The sequence below is a fragment of the Varroa destructor genome, unplaced genomic scaffold (assembly GCF_002443255.2).
Source record: "Varroa destructor unplaced genomic scaffold, Vdes_3.0 BEIS01000005.1, whole genome shotgun sequence".
Classification (NCBI taxonomy): Eukaryota; Metazoa; Arthropoda; class Arachnida; order Mesostigmata; family Varroidae; genus Varroa; species Varroa destructor.
This window is the reverse complement of record NW_019211458.1, coordinates 13,188,284-13,206,135: the sequence shown is the minus strand read 5'-3', so window position 1 is coordinate 13,206,135 and position 17,852 is coordinate 13,188,284. Positions and strand designations below refer to the sequence as shown.

Here is a 17,852-nt window from a genome sequence, read left to right as displayed (position 1 = left end):
TTTCCTATGAGTCAACGAGCTCCTTAGAGGCTAATAGCAGTACGGTATCTGATGAGTTTTCTTTGCGGGTTTCAACAGCTTAGCTAGCTGTGCAGGCCTGGGAACAATACTCCCTAGCGCATTTCAACGAGGTGCCTCGAGCCGATTCTATATACAGATTCTCCATGCAAAGGTTAACTAAAATCGTTGCAAGCAGAAGTTTCTTTTCGATTTGCTGACTGAGCCTTTAAAGCATTGCAACAGTATATTAGTGGCTCGTTTAAATGCCGACGGGCCATCACGCACACAACTATGTGCCTATGATTCCGTTAGATAAATTATTAGTTTGCGTTAACAGAACCTGGGCCTTTTTTTCAGTACATTTAATTTTACTTCAGATTAGAATATTTGCATGTCTCAGTCTGAAAGGAAGGCTCCTATTTAACTTAAACGAGCACAACTTTGTTTCTCTTTATTTCAATCTCCAACGAGAAACACTGACACCCATTTAAACATAGAAAGTTCAGTACTAGCCATATGCGTACCTTTATACACTGACGCAGAGAACAGACATGGACAGCAGGTAAACTGAACTATAAAAGTATCACTCAACAACTCTTCTAATGATAATATTAGTCTTGGAAGAATCGATTAGATTTGCTAACCTATTGTTACATTATTATATGGTTCCATGATTAAATAAATAGATTAGAGTTTTCTTTTACTTAGCCGAATTTACTCATTGAGATCACTGCACTCGAATCTGAAAGTGTGCTCATGGTAGAGTAACTTTGGAGTAGTAGAGTAACTTAACATTTGGCGACACCAGAATGATGCTTGCGTTCATTCTGGTTTCGCCAAACCTCAATTCAAACATCAACAGAAGACATCGCAATGGGAAAACGCGGCTTTATTAATCACCAGGAGTCGTGCGTTCTATCTGTTAAAACGTATGTGTTTGTTGACGCATATGTATCGTTTAATAGAACATTCAGTAAAAGGGACGTATTCTCACGGCCTGCTCGGACTAGAAAGATCCGTTGAGCGCGAAGCTCTGTCTTAAATTTGTGGATAACTAACAAAAACTATTTCTCCCGTATAGTCAAACCTATATGCTGCCTGTTACGAGTCAAAAGGGTTAAATGATAAATCAATTGAATGCTACGTTAGTGACAGGTCGTGCTCCTTTCAATTGTCGCGCGTCTAACGGACGGCGGCTAAGCCAATCAAAACAAACGTGAAACATTTACTTGCGCACTGGCGAACTAGGAACATAATGTTGGCTTTGTACGTCAATTGTTGGCTGGCCGTATATGTCCTCATGGAGGTGACACTTGAAGGAAACGGCAGTCGATCCTTCTCATCAAGCTAACACGATTCGAGTACAACGACGACGAAGCAAAGATCCTATAGTAATGCACACTAGATTCTGCCATCTTTCATCATTTTGCCAGATTTCTATCAAACAATTGCCAGCTTGCTCGAGCCAGCTGCGGCTAGATCGATTTTACATTGTGATGTGGCATAGTTATCATTTTGTTGAAGAGAAGCTAAGCTCTATGATTCATTGACATGTATCGCACAATTTTAGCGCATAGGCCTATTTAAGGATCGATATTAGATATCCGTAGAATACCTATTGCTTCAGAACACATATAGAGCCCCAGACAACATCGAACGATCCAATTGTAAACCGATCTGGGCGCCGTCAGCCAGATGGTTACGAAGAGATCGACTGTGGCTTGGCGTTACCCGTTCCATAATAGAATTTGGCCTCATATAGCACGCTACCATATGATCCCGCACGATCATGTAAAAGGCAAACGCTGCTTAAAGCACCCGCCTCAAACATAGCGAGCGCTATGCACTTCATAAGTATCCGCCCTTTAGCCACCATTCATGCCACTGTAAAGCAATCATCAACTTATTATATCGTATGACTGTCACCGCGTTTGTTTATATATAGCTTCTCAATAATATAAATAACAATAATATATCGGCAGGAAATAGAATTTTTTTCCGTGGCTTCTTTCGTTCGCGTTTTGCGTGTCACACCTGCAACCTGCTATACTAGATATGCGTTGCTATGGAGAAATAGTAGTCAACAAAAGGAAGTTACTCGCATACGCGTGTACCTAATAAGCCTGGATGTATGTAAGAGCCATAGCTACATGGGACTGGGCTAGGTAAAGCACCTCTATCTTACTTACAATTGCATAGTGTACAATGGCTTGACATAGAACGTATGTGTTTGCTGGTCTATGCAGAGGAATCAAGCAAACGCTAATGGCGGTAACGTGTCAGTCGATAGCCCCTTCCTTTCCGCCGTAGGTTTCTGGTGGCCGCTGTCTACTCTCACATGAAGATTTTTTGAAAGTTGTCATTAAAAAACAATTTATTGTGGACAGCTAGGCTCATAAATGACAAACAAATAAAAGGCACACTGTTGTCAAGAAGTATTGTTATTCTTTTCACGAAATTGCCGTGAACACCTTGGACAGCCTCTTTAAATGACCACTACTCAGTGGATAATAATGAGGCTAACGCATGGAGCTTGTACTACGTCTAATTCGAGCCTATAAGACTGTTAAGCTAGAACGACTGGCGGTACTTTGAACATTATAAAATTGTCATGCGATGAAGTATACAAAACAGCCTGTACATATAGAATTATTAAGTAGCATCTTGGCGAAAGGCTGCTTGGCAAGAGGTAGACAAGGGAATTAACTGCGTTAGATAACCTGATTGACTCCAATATAGTTTTTCTAATAAATGCATGGCCACTTTTTTTGTTTGCTTTGTAGACAGACTCATTCTTAGCGTGTTCTACCCGCTATAGGTGTAGCTCACACCTTGGCACTGGAACACACGATCTACTTTGCCACAAGCGATTGGCGAGTATGTCCATGTATGTACACTGATTTACTCGCAAGCTCAAATAGTTATCATGCGACCTGCGTACTAGTAAATTCCGTAATGCGACATGCGCATGTACATGCAAGTTTATCGGATTTCTTAGTTTTGCCATTCCATAAAAAAACATACTCTTCTATATAGTCCCGCAAGGATAACATATTCATACGAACGCACAATAAATATATGAATCAGATGAGAAATGAGAAGTAAATAGAACTTTCCTCTGATATAGCAAGACGGTTCTGCAGGAAGGACTCCATCTTGACTTCTGAAAGCATATCTCCCATTCGAATATTTTTAGAAGTAAATGGGACATTCATTACATCTCCTCTGCTATAGTAAGATAGCAATGCAGGAAGGACTCCATCTTGATTTATAAAAAGGTACCTTCCGTCTATATATTTTCAGGTAAGTTCTCAAACCACAAGCTTTACCTTGAAATCAAAAAACATGCGAGATCGCCTAAAATCTACTTTGAGTAGTGACAGCATTCGTTAACAATACGACCTGTTTGACCTGTTTGTAGCAATTTAGAATCTGTCATAGAAAAAACTTAACTTAATTTAGATAGCACAAATATAACACTATTGCTTTTACTAGCAAGATCTTCGCAGCATTCAGATACATAATAAAAAGATGTCTTTTAGTCCAATTGATCACCTCAATTGAACTAAGGGACTGCTTCCCTGTTCTGGTGCAAAAACTTGTAGTACATTTTTGTAGTCAATGCGTACGCTTAAAGTAGTAGTACGCATCTAGAAGTTCTGAGTATAAAAAGTCCAGAACCGAAAAAACTAAATTAGAACTTGTAAGCTTGTATGTTGCGCCTTGCGAATCTGTCTGCTCTCAGCTATCTTTGTTCCAATAAGTTTTTCAGGCGCTTGGTAGAGGCAAGCCTGTTTTGTAGTGCCTCAAAGAGCTGTTTGCAGTTAACGACAATTTGAATCCTTTAGAAAAAATATGTGGCAGAGAAAGCCTTCAGCAAGAAATGACGAACATGTTCTTGGTTTCCAGGACGTTCTCTGAAATACACAGTTGCACGCATCGGGAGGAAACGAAGACACTGCTTGGAAACTATACGTTAACTAACGTGCACACCTTTGTGGACACCTATCCGAAGCTACTGTTTTTCGAGGACTACCCGTATAAAGCAAACTCGGGTAGCTAGGTTTCCATTAAATGTTCAATTGTTACCAAAGTTTAGCAACTAGCACGCTACTTTGTTAGAACAGAATTCTCGCCGCTACATACAGCGAGACGATTCTGATCATACAGCCTGATTCAGGTCTATAATTTTTTTCTTCAGAGTGGAATTCATTTTAGGTGGCTTCAAAATAGGTCGCGCCATTTTTGCTGAGCGTGACTTTTATTTTTTTTAATCTATATGGTACATGTGCTTGAGACTTGCTGTGGCGGACATAATGCACCGGAACTACTGGGCTTGTGGTGCTCCCGCGTAGGAGTTAAGTTGGATATAACGTCTAAAAAAAAAAAAAATGTATTAGATGTACGACATTTCTCCTTTAAACAAACGATTATGAAACACAAACGTAGCCTGCGGTCGAGGATATTTGACGAAATTTTCCATTTCATATTTAATATTCAGGTGATGAATAGTTGTCCACAGCAGGTGTCCGCAGTCTAGGGCATCTGACACAGTTTTCGATAGAAGATACTATCTGGTGAAGCTGAAAATATTCCTATCGTCCGATATGTGTACAATGTCATGTTTGCACTGGATCGCAAAAATCGTTATACAATTATGCGTCTTCCACTCGTTGGAATATTATTCGCATGCAGGTTGTAGATAGAGGGATATGATGAGGGAGGTTGAAGGCGGCTGTAGGATGTTCCGCACTCTGCCCGGCCGTCTCTAACTCTAAGAGGAAGTTGGGCTCAAACTAAAAAAAAATTATGGATCCTACCTAATAGGACATGGTGACTGTTGTAACGGGTATTTGCAGGCTGAGCCAAAAAAAATTTCCCTATGATAATGCATTCAGTTACGGTTTTCTGACTGGCGTCAGACGCCTTTCGATGCATTTTAAACTCACTTCGAAGTTTTTATAGTCTTTCAAAAGCGTTCGACGACAACGAAATTTGACGAGAATTCATATGACTGAGAAAAAAACATTCATGCATCCGTTCTGTCGGTGAAAAAACATATAGGACCGTTAAAAGAATCAGTTATTTTTTAAACTAGATAATTTTGTAATTGCATTGTAGTCACAATGGGCTAGCTTTAATGTCATTTCCAAACTGGCATTTTGCACTAGTATATGCGCTAAAATTGTTGGGGTACCTTTATTCAGATCAACGATGAGCAAAATCTTTGCAAAAACACCATTTCATTATATTCTCAGTTTTATTATGATAAAGGCACCAAGGCTGCCAAGGCCCATAAGAGTTTTATGCCCTTTACGGCCGAGATGCGCTATCGGAGGAAACGGGTAAAAATGACTCCGAAGCTTTTGTTTTGGAAATTTTGATTCCGCTCGTAGTGGTCGACCAACTGCGGAAAAAGTGAGAATATGACATAGTATTACATGATAAAATTGTTACAAAGATAAGACAATTATTACAAATATTTCTGATATTGCCGAGGAGCTGAACGAGCTGTTCTAAATCGTCTGAAGAAAGCTGGTTACAAAGAGAGCTTGATGTTTGGGTGTCGCATGAATTGAAACAAAAAAGTTTGATCGATTGAATTTTTATTTGCGAAATTATATAGAACTCCAAGTCACTTCTGAAACGCTTAATCACGGACGATAGCAAATTTATGACAGAGGACAATAACGTGTAAATAAAAAAAAAACACGCTTTGCAACCTGTGACAAAGCCTAGACTGACGCTAAAGAAGGCGATGCTACGTGTTTGGTGTGATCCAGCTGTCCCCTGGCAAAGCGATTAATTCGGATCTCTATGCTAGCAACTAACAATTAGGATCGACAACAAATTATTGAAAGAAATCGACCGGAATCAGTGAACAGGACGAGCATCGTTGCCATGACAATGCCAAGCCACATACATCGTTAGTTACTCGAAAAAAGTTAACTAGAGAACTTAAATCGCGTATGTGCACCGTAATATTTCCTGCAATCGGTCATGTCTATAATTACAGGTTTTGGTGAATCGAAGCGAACGTTGTAATATGTGTCTTCTGGTTCCTAGGCTTCAGGCGTCGATACGGAGGGGTCACCTTTCTGATCTGGGAGTTATAGGCTGGCGCCAACATGAACTTCGACGTATGTTGCAATTTAAACAATGTAAGGTCAGAGTTATATACCTGTGTTCACTGATCTTTCATTCATCTCCAACTAGTGACAATACACCCCAGCCGATAATCCACAAACCATGGAGCTGTAAAGAATTACACAGATACCATGAGCTTTTACAGCTGTATATTTGCCTTTCCTGCTCGTTCAATTGCATCCATCCATTAACGTGATCGGCTACGTAGAAGACTACTGTTTATCACAAGTCACAATTTGATGCAAGAATAGGTCCTGAGAGCATCTCTAACCTTGTCTCTTTTCATTCCTGCTTAAAGAATTAACTATAGTTTTTTAACGTCTTTAATTTTTGAGGTAAACGAATGCAATGTTTTTGTAGACGTTAAGGCTGGATGGTAATACTCGTGCACTTTCGACCGACCGGCGTCCACCGCAGTCAACACGTTCTCAGGGGTTTTTTGTGAGACTTCTTTGTTCCCTTACTACAAATTTTTACACCAACGGCCCTCGGTGGTACCTGTAGTATTCCAAGTTTTTCTACAAGTTGTCTCCCCCGTTTTAGTTCCAAGACGAAACTTGTCCCATAAATCAATCGAATTATTCGACTTTTTATCATGTACTGCAACTCGCCAGCCAAAATGAATCCTGAATGCGGTATAGATATATATGCTCTGATTCCAAAGTGTATGAGTACAAAGAATTATCACAAAATGGCGCACTATTCTAAAGTAGGAGATCAGTGCTTGCCGCATTTGCTGAACGATTATGTGCATACGTACAGGTGTACATAGAGGTCGTGGAAGGCGCTTTTAGATTCCAGTAAGCATAGCTCGACAGCAAACAATCTCAACTATAAATAAAATAGATAATGTTTTAGCTTTCTGTCAGAAAAGTGCTTTGAATACGTAAATACTCCGACAAGAATCAAGCGCATGCACACACTGTAGATGGACGAAAGGCAAGCGTTACGATAATCAATAGGAGGAAACAAATTTTAAAATTGAGACATAATTTAAAGGCCAAGAAGAAAGAACCACTGACGCCGTTTAAATCAAAGCGACATCATTACGTAATGGAAAAAATGTTGATGGTCAATATTTATTTAGCTTGTTACTGGATGTTGATCAAATCTTGCCATCAGCAAGATTCATCTTTACGTCACTTCTTAGTAATAATAACTTCAGTTCATCAATTGCACTCAATCGAGTTAACATAACCCAAACCTAGATTTTGCCCACATCGATTTATCGCAGGCATATATACACCGCAGAAAATTCAAATCTTGGCTTAAATGTAGGATTTGGTTAATTCTAAGCCCTGCAGCGTATCCAGGATTCAGGATTCTCACGCAGCGATCAATGTCAGATTTGAAACAACTTTCTCCCAGTGAAATCAGCCTCCAGCCAACAATGTTACCTATTCGAAAGCATGGGGTAGATGCTAGTTTTATGCTGGATTCGACATACATTACTAATAATTCGACGATCTGATAACCTTCCCTGATAAGCCATTCATGTTTTAACTTAATGTGTTTCAGGGCCCACGGCCAATAGGGAAAACACGATCTGCAGTCAAGGAAGTTTTTCACGTCAAAACTTACATATTTTTAAAATAAGCATGATCAATAAACTTCAGCCACAGTTGATAAAAGGGGGACATTCGAGGTGGTAATTCTGCCTAGCATGCACCAACAGCCTTATTCAATCTGTAAAGTTGGAGTTTATGATGTAAGTTCACATTTATCACTGCTCAGGCAATGTTCATAGCCAATATTCACTTCTGAAGTCTTCGTTGATCTGCCTGCCGGCAGATATATGCATGATACCTGTACGCATGTACGTCAGACACTATTATAGACTTCGACGAAATGAAGTGCTTCAGGAAGTGCGAGAAAACGGCGCGTGAATTATAGGGGCGATATTTCCATTGGAGTCTGTTCATCATCTTTGCAAAACCGCTGCTGATTGTCATACTGGTATTTAAAACGCCATCCACAGGACTATTTAAGCCTGTCAACTATTAATATTGCTATAGGACATGTTTTCTTACTTTTAACAGTTAATCCGTTACGTCTGTCATGTACACGGGTCTTAGTGCACCGACCCGAGTTTTTCCCCAACAGATTATGGAACAGCCATAGCAACTACTTGAAATCGGAATTAGCGAGGGCTGCGTGCTCATATTAGTTACTACGGTGACGCGCTTAAAGATCTGCAATAGTCCCCCCAGGGACATTTTGTATCAAAGAAGAGCGATTAAATAAAGCTACTGCTTTCACAGTGCATTTTATTATTTTAATATTTATTTAGTTTATGTTGTTTATATATAATATTTATTTAGTTTTGTATGTACCAAAGAGAACGGCCTAGAGTTTCAAAACATATTTTTGGTTAGACATAGGTACGAATACGGCCAATATATTTGGCAAAATTTGCTAAAACTAAACGTTGTTGCTTTTACCAAATAAATATCCGTCTATATCTATTAACTACATAAATGTTATGTATACTTTGGCGGATATTATCCTTCGCTTACATCTCGCCTTTGAGGTGGCCCTAACGAGGGTACAACTTCCATCTACTACCCACTTATTGGGGAACTAATTCCAAAAAGGTGCAAAAATAGTGATTGCTTTAGTTAGTTTTAGCTTCCACAAATATTTTTTTTTTAATAAAGATTTACACATTGACCATTTACAAATACTCCCTTGAAGCTTTGTTTCAATTATAACATGATGTATTGGGGTATTTGTTGTATATTTGTAACGTAAAGCTTTAAAACAGCTTATTCTATGAACAAGTCCGTCACATCCAGAGAGTTTTTTTTTAATAGTATAAACGTTTTACTTAGGCGAGGCACGTAAATCAATAACGGCAGTGAGATGGATAGACTATGTCTATTCACGCCCGGAAGCGCCTATAAAAAAAAATCAAAATATTGTTTGTGCTGGCGACAATCACTTTTATTTTATAGAATAAATCGAAACTGTAGAAGCCAGACGAGCATTCTTTTCTTTTCGTCTTCAAACTCAAGAAAAAGCCACTTTGGCTAACCAATCACCACTATATTTGATCACCCAATTGGGCAATTGCCTATTAGATATTAAAACACAATAATATTGTGAATCTATTTAATGTCCGGCTTTCGAAGACGACGGAATGTCTTCACTAAACCACAATTATGTCCGCTTCGGGAAAACCCAGATAAAGAAATTATAAGTGCTTCTTATCGCGGCCCACCAAATTACTCATGACATTGTGGAGCTCAACAATGTTGAGAGACAATCAAGAATGAAATTGAATTTCTACGTGATGCTCTTTAATCCTCTTTAGTACTTGCGGAATCGTATAAAAACATTGGCCCGCTTACTCGCAGAGTTAACGTGAACTGTGCACTAGACCGCATATATGGCCAACCACGAGTTTATAATGTAGCATCCAAACCCTACAACCTTATAAAATGTTTACTCTTTACGTGTTAAAGTCCCTGACTTCGTATCTAACGCCTTGCTTCGTGTACAGTCTGTCTTCTCCCATTTGAAAGGATTACAATTGTATCTAGGTCGCATAACACATGGCGGCCTGTAGATACCGCCATTCTGGTAAGTACAGTTAATGTCTTGAGTCTTCCGAGTGTACCACGACTGCTTATCTTAACATAGATTAAGGTACGGCTTTGTAAAAACCTATTGTAACTGCTCGTCCCGCCCTCGGCTTTCGTCTTCCGGCCGACTGTTCCGTCTCTTTTAGAATCTTCCTCTTGCCTAGTGTAAATGGTGCTGTGTTAGTAAGCTTAGCATGTAAGGTCGAGGAAAATCGTCTATAGGCGTGACCGTCCTCATAACCACTCTATCGCACCTATCACTCTTTAGAATGACAATGTCTAGGCTGCAAAAAATTCAGGACGCAGGCTACAGCCCACATATCCGGTTATCATGTCCACGTACGAACACGATAGATACCAAAATCATAAATAAAGAAATATTTGAATATGCTGTACGAAGCGTTGTGGTATAGGAAGTTTTGACGTAGACCAAGTCGAAATTATATACTTGGTGTCCCACTGTCAGTATCGACTTTACTCAGCTATTAAACGACAACTGATAGAAAAGTAAAAAAAAAACATATTTTTCAGCAGCTAACCATAGACCTTTTTCGAGCCTCTCGTTCCTCCTTCTATGTTAATCAGGATATGCCGGTTGCATTTTTAGACGTTCACCCAATCAGATCATCTGTCCATATCTTCCCACCGTTTTTCTGTTTTTCCCTGAGCTTTTTTGCTGTCCTTTTGTTCTCTACTAGTGTGTTCACTGGCATCTAGGTTACTTACCTTATATGACACAGTAACACCTTCCGTCGGGACAACCAGTCAGTCCTATTGATCCCACAGCTAATTCTGCAAGCGCTAGAACAGAACACAACCGAGAAAGTAAGCATCGAGCCGTTTTTGCTGCGTGCGTTGCACGTCGTGTCACCTGTCGACGAATGCTATTCGAATGATGTTTGTACTATGCGCTGACCAAGCCAATGCTATTACGTCTGCTCCTCCTGATAATCACAGTAAGAGGGAATCTAGCTCTGGCAACTCTTTCTGCTGAATGCTGTACGCGTCTGCAATGTGCCAACGGCACAAAGGACCTCTTGTCCTTCATCTTGCTTGTTCTACATTGTTATATTTATGGAGATAGATGCGGGTGCGGAGCGAACCAGAGAGTTAGAAAACACCATGACGTTGTACTCAAATACAGCGCAGGCACTACGTATAACACACAGGATAAACATGTGACTGTTGTCCGTCCTCAGCTTCTAGGAACACGCACGACTTTTATGTCAATAACTTTATATGAAATGTTAAACATCCAATATGTTAACAGTGGGAAACTTATTAGGTTTGAGTTAAAGGAACAATAAAGGACAATGAGTTTCGGAATAAAATCGTGTTATACATGATCACAGAGTGGTGCAGAGTTGAGAAATGTTTATTCCTTATTGCCGGGACTGGATCTAATCGAGTAAGTGCTAGAGGTAGCAGTCATATTTATCAAACCTAACCATCATACAGTTTTAACTGCATATAAAATCTTCAATTTAGGACCTGATCCACTAACTGGTCGTTTTAAATGCATTCCTTCTTAAATGTGCAACTAATTTTTGATAGCAACTGTGATATTGGTAGGCTTAAAGTGGTTAGAGTGTCGTTCAAATATGTCACATTTCAGTAGAATTACAAAAATCCCAATAGAATTCGATTTCAGGTTGGTAGCAGGCCAAAGATCCCAAATGTGCGAAGGCCCAAACGGCCAAGAAGTTCGAAAGGTGCAAGAAGGCTAACTGCTGAAGCTAATCTGGACGACCCGATCATCGATCACCGATCAACACTTTTCTTTCTAAAACGGCTGTTAATTTCTATATCAAGGATATAAATGTTTCGAAGACTGTTTGTAGTCAATTTTGGTGGATTGTTGAGCTTTTTAAATATAAACGCTATTGAAGATCTTCTTGTTTGTTAAGTTAAGACTTTCCTCGGCTTTTCAAAGGCCGCGTGAAAACTGCTAGTAACGTTAACCGTTGATTTTAGGCAAACAAGGAAGTTGTTAGTTTTTGTGGACCTCGTTTAACTTAGAAAGATTGGAGTATCTCGCTCGAATCTCGAAAAAGGCGTACTTTTCGAGTCATAAAGAGTTTTTTTGTTTATATTAAAAAGAATCAGTAGTGAATAGACGCACGTCATTATTGTGGATCTATGTAAGATTTCTCCGTATGAACATCATCGTTGAACTCTTTACTTTTAATACGGCAAGGGCTGTTCTATACACGCTATGGTAATAACAGCCGAATTGTAATAACCGCTCTCTGCGTATTTTTTTGCTAATTAGTAACTGTAAACTCGCCTGCCCTTCGCTTTTATTCAGTCCTCTCTTTTCCGGATCGTAAGGCTTTTGCCTCCGTATAAAAATTAGTAATTTTTTTTGTCCCGCTTGTAAAATTCGCTTTAGCCTAGTTACTGCCTAGCTAGCAAAATGAAATTCTTGAAAATTATTTTCTTGATGATTTATTTGACAAATGGCATTTTTAAAATTTCAGTGATAAAGAAAGATAACGTGCGGTGGGGCCCATACAGAAATTGATCATTTTGTAGACGGAGCTGCAAATGTAATTGAAGCAAATATAATGTGATGTATTTGTGTGTAATTTACTTACTATTGCGTCCGGTTCCTGTGATTGGACACAGCCTATACGCTATTGTATCGGAGAGCATGCTTAAGAAGATCAACAATCGACACTTATATCAGAAAATTTCCTCAGGGAACGAATTTCAAAAGACTCTATATGGCCTCAACTCTTCATTATTAAACGTCAGTCTTCTTCATGTACTCAATGCACCTCGCCTGTAAGTCTGACTTTCGCATGAAAATATTTGCACGGACTTTTGAATCGTCTACGAGGTGAAGACTTTGGTGATAACAGACATATTTTTTTCGACGTTTTCCGTGTCACGTCCGAATATCGGCATCGCTTTCGATCATATTTAACATACACGTTCTTCTGCATAATCAATAGATTTACGCAGTGAAGCTGTGGGCAAAATAGTCCTGCGGGGCTAGCAACTTATCAGGCTTAGTCTTCGATTGCTGTCTAGCCTGTAACAGCAAATGGGCTGCAACTTTATTATTAAATCATATAAATCAATTTATTCGAGTGGAATTGTTCCGTACAGATAGTTCAATGCTGTACTGCTGCGTGGAAGTAGTCGGCATCGATTCAGACATAACGTAAAGAAGGTCAGCCTTAACTTAACCCGCTCTCTGTCCCCACTCACGAAAGATTACCTCATATATGGACTGTTATTATTGCGTATACATTCACTGGAATGCTGGTTGCGAGCCTGAAATTAGATGGAGGTTGGTACCCTTTGTAATTTGCTTTGAAGTCACCATAGGGAACTTCACGGAAGCATTATGCGTGAGTTCACGTTGCTCGTACATTGTTAACTTGGGATATTTTTAGCTGCGCGCGGTTTGTTGGTATACGAAAAGTTTTCGCGTTGCCGAAACAGCGTTGGAATATTTAACGTCACAACTTTTCGACCCTGATCAGCCATTCCGGTGAATTACCCTAATATCAACAAACTGCATACAGTTACAAATGCAGCGAATAGCCAATGTATGCAAACTGTGATCCTTTGACATATCGTTGGAATGAAACGCAGTAGGTACATGTATGCGTCCGATTACCTTACTATTTCTATAATATCTTCATAAACAAGGATAGAGCTCTCGCTTGCGTAAGACCTTCCTGGAAAGTGCTGGCGCCAATAAATTCGTCGAAGGACAATTGTATTGTGAACGGGATATTCTATACGCTGGCTTTCTGCGCGCGCAACTTTTTCTAGCCGAGACATTTTTGCGAAAGATTTAAGCTATAGGCGATTTTCAGCGATTGGATGACAGAGTTAACGCGAGTAGACTAACTGAGAATTAGGTCTTCCGGATGGTACGTCGCTCGGCATATTATAAGAATCACAATACACTCGTGCCAAGATCGCATAAGCTCGTTTAGAAAACGGCAATAGTCAGCTACTTCGATGTGCCTCGCTTTTATATAGATAGTTCGTAAATACTGAGAATGTGTCCAAAGATGCTACACGTATAATTAGCGTCCATTAAAAACCTATTCTTGGCACGGTGGTGACTCTGGCATTGATGCATGTTCAGCCAAAGGCGCCCCGATCTACAAATAATGAAGAGTTCCGTCAAATATTTGTATTTTAAACTTTAACAGAGCTAAATAGTCGACATCTTTATCTTTAAACCTTTTGAAATTATCGGGCAACAGTAAAATCACATCTCATTGGATTAACGTTACAGAATCGATTGAACGTGAACCCAATGAGACGCATGCCTATTGTTACATAAGATGCTGTGAAATTAAAATTTAAGAAAAAATATACGTATACGCAAAAAGGTCCTGTGTCAGATATTTCGAACTGGCCAGAGAACAGCTCGAATTATACCTATTGACCGTTGAAGCTAGATTCGGCACGCTGATGAGGCTGCATGTTACGCTAGTAATTAACGCCTTAAGTCCTAACCCCTAAAGTCATGAAGGGCGGGTAAGACATAAATCAGCAGCGATTGCTGTCTCTTGTAAAGCAGTACAATCTAACAGTGGGGAACACGGTTCGTACAAGCGGTTCTCTCTAAGCTGGGCTCGAAAGGGTTATACGCCCCGAAAATCAATGTTTGGGTCTTACTTCCGCCCCGTTGGGTAGTTTCTTGAGCTGCTTGAATTTCGCTTTTCTAACTAACTCGTATTTGATAGTGCTGAGCGTTTACCAATCATGAGCTGACCAACAGATGACACATGGTAAATCTACTATGAAATACTACATAGTTAGAACATTCCACTTCTTATTCCATCAGTTCGCATTCCGCTCCGTTTACGAAAGTCTAAAAAAAGTACCTAACCTAAATTCGAAGGAACCAATCCACGACACATTAACAGGAGAAACGCGCATGTGTAACTATTAGTGGTCTTACAGGGTTAGACAATGACGGAGCCCCAGCAAAAAACGAGTAGTGGTCCGCTGCCGCGTCTTCGTTTACCTCTTGTTGTGGTATAAATTAACCGTGACGATTAAATTAACCGACACACAATCTGGTATTAGGTTTGTCTTTCGATTATAAAGACAAAAGTTGTTGAGGAATTAGCAACAGAACTGAAGGAGCTTTAGATTCGTGATCGACAGTTGGGGCAAATAAGACCAATACACTCAACAAGGTTCATGCTAGGTCAGCAAAAAATAGTATGTTGCTCTAGATTAATCTTAACATGCAAGCCATACAACCGTTACCTCAAGGATATTTAAACTAGCATATTGCACACAATTTAATGGTCGAATGCGTAAAACAGTAAATAAAACAAGAGAAAAAAAAGCAACACACTGTTGTGAAGCAGAATTTATATACAATCGTGCCTGCGGTCTGAAAGCAGCTATACGCCGTTAGAGTTATGGCGGTTTTTCCTATAGCTGTGCAGGCAGCTCTGCAAATAAATATGAAATTTATCTATCCAATGAATGTGAAATAGACTTATAAAGCAAGGTACACGTTCATTGTATGTAAAGTTTTGGTACATATAGTCATATTTGTAACTTTGCACGCCGGATTGAAGTGCTTAAAGGATTTCGATGTTAGATAACTGGACAGCCGTACCCCCATCGACTCGCTCGTCTATTTAGAGCTCCAGTAGCATAATATTCGTTTTCCCATTGACTTCACTAACGACCTCAACGGAAGATTCACGCGCAAATAAACACAGCAAATTCGTGAGGCTGGGTATTATAACCAGCACATAACATGTTTATCTGCTGTTACCAACAAACACTTAAACACGTGAGCTACGATCAGACGATGTTCGATCCATTAGTGGGCCAGTGTTGAAAGTACGAATAAAACGTAGATTAGATTTACTATTTCTATGTTGATTTCCAAAAGTCCACTGCCGAATCAGTTCAATAACACATCTTATCTTCTAGATACAAGTCTTCCACTAGTCACTTTCGACTCATTTTAAGAAAGTGTAACAAATTGACCAGAGCGCCTGGGGTCTGACCATACCGAATCCTAGTTGCCCCAATTCAGCCGGAATGAGAGCAGGTGACACAGACCAAACTCGATTTGACGGTGGGCACATTGTTGTATTTGGGTAGATCGATCTTAATAAACAAAATCGATCGGGGCTATCAATTCCTTTGTAAATTATCAAAACGCAGTTGAGGTTACGCCTGCGCAAATAAGTAGACTGATATAGTTCTTGGCATCATTTTTTTTAGCTACGAGTGTAGAACAAACGGCAAACTTAAGTGAGTGATCCTAGCTTAGAATGATTCTCTCAATCTAAAAATGTTTGCCCCCACTGCGCCGCGATGTCTGTATGCCAGGGTCCTATGTGACCCGAGTTTTGACTCGCAGAGATCATTTCCAACGGGCAGTGAAAATAAGGCGAGCTGGCTTCGTCAGGGAACCGACCGCTAATCACAGCCAGCGTCAACTTTCCCTTAGGAATTGAAATTCATGTTAAGAACTTGATGATGCGGATGCAAACGGCTCGTTAGAAATCAGCGCTGGTCAAAATGGTAACCTCTTCTGTACAAAACGCGGGAAATTTATCGTGAACCGAGCACCTGCTTTCCAGATGCAATAGTGACGGAGGTTGTGTTAGGGAACTGTGAAATTGATGGGCGTAACGATTAACGAACATACGATTCGCAGTTTATTGAGCTGATGTCCTTTTGCCTGCAATGACGAAGCTTAAGTGCGGGCTAATTCCCTTCGGCTGCAGCCAGATCCAAAGGTTCTGATCACTGTTCCAAACATGCAACTAATTGACTAGCCAGACAAATGAATTCCCGCGCAAGACGAATAGGGATAGGCACCCAATGAGACAAAAATCGATGTTACATCTATAGCATCACCTTCTCTTTGAAACGTGTGCGATAGCGTTGGCTTTGCAGGGAAGCCGTTCTTCGAGATCCCTTTAATCTATACTATAATCTCCGTTTCTCACTTAACTAAATTCGTGCTAAGTGAGAAACGGATCCGCTCAGTAACCGATACATTGGCTTTCTGACTTAGCACCATGCAACAAATCATAATAGTAATGAACCTCAATCAGGCGAGGGGCAAAGTCGAAATTAATGTATTTGAAAACATTTCGATAAGTCACTCCGGGATAAAAAACAGCGGATGTCGTTCCTCGAGTTACTTTAGTAATCCGAATGCAACGGGTTTCAGTATGTTCACGCTTTCGCTAAAACCTATGGAAAAAAGGATGGGCCTGCGCGAGCCCCGACTGCACGCGGACTCAAGCGATGTTATCAGAAGTGATCAGAAAATGTATGAGACTGAACAGGAGCGACGAAAGGATCGTCCGTTTTCCGAAAGTTTTTACCGATATAATCAACCGTGTTGTTCAAGTTAAGGCGATGCATGTGCATGTAAGTGCGCTTCGTCTACAAAAACGTCTATTGGGTGTTTGGATAGGACATAAACATATCTGTTTAGTGTCGTATATAAGAACACAAATAAAAACATAACATCAGGCTTAGAGTACTTATTATGTATTTGTTTTTTTTTCTTAATTCAATTATGCAGTTGAACAATTGTTACCTGAGTTAATGATACCTTAAAGCAATTTAATAAATAGTTCTTAGAGACTTCATTCCCCTCTGACACTGCAGAGAACCTTGGCCTTTTTAAAGCATTCGTAATGTTCTATTCGATTTGAGGGAAATAAATCATTAAGTCCGTTAATATATAATATGTTGTTCCCGACGGTCGGTGGTTTTTCGATGGTATATAAGGCTAAAAGCTTTGAAATTTAATGGCTTAACCCTGGGAAATTTGTTTTTCATTGCGTTCCACTTTCGTTGCGCTACCCAGCTATAAACCAGAAAGGCATGATGATTGCATTTCTTCATATCATAATTTATTAATATACAAACATTTGGCTTCTGACAAGCTAAAATAGTCTTCAACCATATACATATCTATATCTAATAAACTAAGGTTACAGACATTATAGTACATATACATTTAGGCCTGTCTCTTCCTCGGTATCACCTATTGACTAGTCGAGAGAAACGGATATCAATATAGGTCTGCTATCTGCTACCAAATTAAATTCATTAATGAATTAATAATAAATGAATTAAGAAAAATAT

The 17,852-nt window shown here is 39.7% G+C and overlaps 1 protein-coding gene and 2 long non-coding RNA genes across 4 annotated transcripts in view; 2 read left to right on the top strand and 1 right to left on the bottom strand.

Moving 5' to 3' along the window:
- The window catches only part of LOC111251406 (GTP-binding protein REM 2-like), a 60,380-nt gene extending 49,698 nt beyond the window's left edge, over positions 1-10,682 (bottom strand). For both annotated transcript variants that reach the window (XM_086991746.1, XM_086991747.1), the window contains exon 1: positions 10,458-10,682. The gene's annotated coding sequence lies outside the window, so the exon portion shown is untranslated. The remainder of the gene's footprint in view (positions 1-10,457) is intronic.
- On the top strand, positions 1,711-9,150 carry LOC147755302 (uncharacterized). Its single transcript, XR_015329477.1, has 3 exons — positions 1,711-2,887; positions 3,128-3,303; positions 3,910-9,150. It is a non-coding gene; the product is annotated as an uncharacterized LOC147755302 (long non-coding RNA).
- Positions 10,683-10,848: 166 nt separating the features above from the next.
- On the top strand, positions 10,849-17,246 carry LOC147755301 (uncharacterized). Its single transcript, XR_015329474.1, has 3 exons — positions 10,849-11,139; positions 11,383-12,518; positions 16,924-17,246. It is a non-coding gene; the product is annotated as an uncharacterized LOC147755301 (long non-coding RNA).
- Positions 17,247-17,852: the final 606 nt, after the last annotated feature.